General features: G+C 44.1%; 1 long non-coding RNA gene across 5 annotated transcripts in view; it reads left to right on the forward strand.

Annotated features, from left to right (window-relative positions):
• The window catches only part of LOC108490655, a 30275-nt gene extending 27932 nt beyond the window's left edge, over positions 1-2343 (forward strand). For 4 of the 5 annotated variants that reach the window (XR_003848941.1, XR_003848939.1, XR_003848943.1 and 1 more), the window contains 2 exons: positions 116-200; positions 2191-2343. This is a non-coding gene — a long non-coding RNA (uncharacterized LOC108490655). The remainder of the gene's footprint in view (positions 1-115; positions 201-2190) is intronic. The other variant, XR_003848940.1, reaches the window with a different exon arrangement.
• Positions 2344-4361: the final 2018 nt, after the last annotated feature.

Genomic DNA, 4361 nt, shown 5'->3' on the forward strand with positions numbered 1-4361 from the left:
GGCCCTAGTGGGTACACGCTTAAGGGGGCTGCCTTGGATCCCTGCTATTTCTTCAGATTTATTTCTTATAGTTATAGACATTAATGATTTTTTTTCTATCCCTCTACAACCCCAGGATTGTGAAAAATTTGCTTTCTCTGTACCTTCCACCAACTTTAAAACGCCTGATGAGAGGTATGAATGGACTGTTTTACCCCAAGGTATGGCCAATAGCCCAGCATTCTGCCAAAGCTATGTGAAGACCTTTTTGGGGCCTGCTTACTTGCTGCCACATGCCACTGTGTACATTTATATGGATGATATAATCTTGGGAGCTCCAACCCCCCAACAATTAGAAGAGTCATATAAGGTTACTCAGAAATGTCTACAGACAGGTGGACTCCATGTATCCACTGATAAAATACAGACTATTACTCCTTTAAAATTCTGGGAACCATACTCTCTTTGGAAGGAGTAAGTCCTTTAAAACCACAACTGGCTGTCAAGCCCACCGTAACCCTGACAGAGCTACAAAAATCATTAGGAGGAATTAATTGGCTATGAGCCTGGATGCCTATTCCCACTGAGACTTTAAGACCACTGTTTCAGTTGCTAGTAGGGAAACAGCCTTCAGAACTAATTCACCTGGCTCCTCAATACCTGGACCTCTTACATGAGGTCCAGGATGCCCTCTCCCAAGCCCAACTTGCCCGGTACACACCTAGTAAAGATCTTGAGTTATGGGTACTCTCCTGTGAGACCCTGATGGCATCCGTCCTTACGCAGGACGGGAAGACCCTTCAAAAAATTTGGACTGTTGTTATGGCCCTCATAAATGGGTGACCTCCTTTTGCACCCTCTGTTGGGATGCCCCCCAGCTCTTTGTCAAGGAGCTGTTAGTAAAAGCCTATGATATTTTCACTGACGAGGGCAGATTTGGAGCTGCAGTGATAGTATACCCAGGGGCAGATGAGAAACCAAAAAGATATGTCCACACTTGTGATGGCTCAGCTCAATTCAAGGAACTCATGGCCATTGCTTTAGCATTAACAAAGATAAGTGAGCCCATGAATATGTTTTCTAACAGTCTGTATGTAGTGAATCTTCTTCCAGGGCTATTAGGTTTTCATATCTGGTTGGATGGGAACCCCATTACTCCCTTGATGATTCAGACTCATACGCTCCTTGAAGAGAGAAAAGCCCCTATTTTCTTACAGCATCTTAGGGGGCACCAAAGATTGCCTGGGCTTTTATCCCAAGGCAATGCAGAGGCAGACAGGATGGCTTATTGTGTCAACCCTTTCTACAGGTACCACCTCTGCAACAGCCAGGGGTAAACCCCAGGGGACTCAATCCTAATTCTTTGTGGCAGACGGATGTCATACACTATGCTCCTTTTGGAATGCTTAAGTATATTTTTGTGTACATTGACACATTCTCACATGACTGTTGAGCTACCGCTCATGCAGGAGAGAAGTCTAAACATGCTCAGTGTCATTTTCTCCAGTGCTTTGCTACGTTGGGACTGCCCCAAACAATTAAAACTGATAATGGACCATGTTTTGTGGGTAAAAATGTAGAAGCTTTCTTTTCACTTTGGGGAATTCAACACAATACAGGAATTCCGTCTAATGCCCAAGGTCAAGACATTATAGAACGCAACCATCAAAACCTAAATATTCAATTACAAAACAAAAAGGGGGAATGAGGCCCCACCAAAAGTTGGGCATGGCCTTATTCACTGTTAATATTCTTAATTTTATAAAAAATCAGTTGGAATCCCGGTTTCAGATGCATTGGGGATGACACGAGCAGAGACCTGAAGTATGGGTAAGATGGAAGGACCCCATTTCGGGGCAATGGAGAGGCCCAGATACACTGTTAACCATGGTCGAGGCTTTGGCTCTGTCTACTCTACAGGAGATTTAAACCCCATATGGGTGCCGGTGAAAAAACTTAAGTGGGTAGCCCAGGATCCAACTGACTAACATGACAGTCCATGGACAATAGTTCTTGAGAAAAAAATTCCTCTCTTTATTTGTATCCATCTGAGGTAAAGGACTCAGTTCCTTGACTTCATTGCCAGTCAGCCTCTTTGACAACTGGCTGATTGGCTAAAAGGAACATGGTCTCAGAAGTATTTCAACTTGTCCTATGCCATGACTTGCTTTGTTTCTCTTGATAATGCTTATCTTTAAGTGTCTTTACCAGATAATTTGGCGACAGAGAACCCTTGGAAGTGCCACAGCCCACCTCCTCATGATTACGGACTTCCCCAGGACCCACTCTGGTTGCCCACGCTTGGCTAACCGAGTTAGGCAGAGACTAAGACTGTCACAGGCTGGCATTACCCATGCGGCTGCCCTTAATCATGACACGTTTTTAGCCAAAGACAGGTAAGATGTCCCATGACAAGTACTCCTAAGACAGGATGTGCATATGGCCAGGTGCATGATCCAGTGATGGGCAAGGCTTGATCAGAAGTGACACAACCTAAGACAGGCAAAAATGCATAAGATTAGAGGAAGGAGATAGCCATCTCTCCTCAGGGAGCCACCTATGAGGTGGGTAACCAGTGAAATAAAGTCAGTCTGGCCTTAAAATAAAAATTAAAAGGGGGATATGTGGGGACCTAAAAGCTCCACCTTGCATAGGTCCGAAAAGAAGTTATTGGGGGTGTGGCCTGGCTTGCTTTGAAAGTCTGAAGAATACTTCTGCACTCTGCTGAGGAGTGCATGATCTGCACATGACCATCCTTAAGATACACCCTGGCGGGGGGGAGTAGTTCCAGGCACCTTTATAAGCTTTGGAACACTTGCAATAAATGAGTTCCTGCTTGACTAGGCTCCCCATTGCGTCTGAGTGTCCCTGGGTAATGGGGGTGGCATGGGCTGGTGGATGGCGTGCTTACTCATCCCCAGTCCTCACCTCGCTGGGGGTCGTGGGTTCAAGTCCCTGGCACTAGAGGTCTTTGTTTTAGGAAGGTCAGCTGTTCCTCATCTAGCAGCAATAAGCTGTCAATAGTCCTTTAGATAAGATTGGGGTCTGCTGTTCACTTTCCCAGTTCTATGCTGGGTTACTATATGCGAGTCCCTTTGGCCAACCTGGCCAACAACTCAAAAGAGGTATCTCCTGTCTGGCATTGTTGCTTGTTATGTAGCCGTAAGCTATACCTATGGACTCTTAAAAAATTATATTGGCCCCTTTAATCTTTGGTTATACTTTCCTTTTGGGTGTTTAAGGCCCTACAGTTGGCCCAGATAAACCAATTTATTTTTACTCTAAAGGTCATTTGAGCATCTGTTCCTCAGGGGTCACATGGACTTGGAAGGAGCCCCTGGCTCATTTCTTTGACCACTTCCGCCTATGTGAAGATAAGTCAAAGGTCCTGCTCAATATAGCTGGCTTCGCTTGGAATCATGGAGGAAATGATTCCTCTCTGTTGACCCTCCTGGGTTCAAGTCCATCTGTTGGGGTCTCCTCGGCCTCCTTGATCAAGAGGACAGGTGACCCACCACAATTACAGGACATTTTGAAAGATGCTCATAGTCCCCTGGAACTAGTCAACCTAGGAGGGCAAGGAGCAAAAACTGTCCTTTATGTCCCTCTGACCAAATTAGTATAGGACTCAAAGTATGTCTGTTAAACATCCAAGAAGGGTAGTTCCACCAGTCTGGTACTTTTAATTACTGTGTGTCATGTAGATAAATCTTGGGCAAAGACCAATTGTTCTCAGATAAACCTTACCTAGACATATATTTCTTGATCTGGTATGTACAATTAGACAGTAAGTTGTTGGACTAATATGGTTCCCTCTGGTTTGTAAAATTAGCTAGGCATTATTTATCTCTCTCATTGTCTCACCCCTCCATCTTGGTTTCCCCAATTAAGATGCCCCCATTTTCCCACTTTCTCCCTTAATAATACCCTTCTCTGACGGTCCTACCTCTCTTAAGCTCCTTCTTTCCCTTTATCCCCTAGGTTCCTTGTATACCCTTTCCTCCCCCCTCCCTTAAACTAACCCAATTTTTATACATATCTCCCTTATTAAGGCCTGTTTCCTACTGTTCTTCTCTTTCAGGTTCTTTCTTTTCCTTTACCTCTCTGTTTCCTTTCCATTATCCTGTCACCTATAGTTATGTCTGGGTACATACTCACTTATCAGGATTTGGTTCTACGATCCACATATGAGGGAGAACGTATGTTGATTTTTTTTCTAAGTCTGTGCTACTTCACTTAGTATAACAGTTTCTAGTTCCATCCATTTACTTGCAAATTTGATGATTTCATCTTTCTTTACTCCTGAGTAAAACTGCATTGTATAAATGAAACACATCTTCATTATCCACTCATCAATTGAGGGACACTTAGGTTGCTTCCAT

This window comes from Nannospalax galili, unplaced genomic scaffold, assembly GCF_000622305.1.
Source record: "Nannospalax galili isolate Female #2095 unplaced genomic scaffold, S.galili_v1.0 scaffold894, whole genome shotgun sequence".
NCBI lineage: Eukaryota > Metazoa > Chordata > Mammalia > Rodentia > Spalacidae > Nannospalax > Nannospalax galili.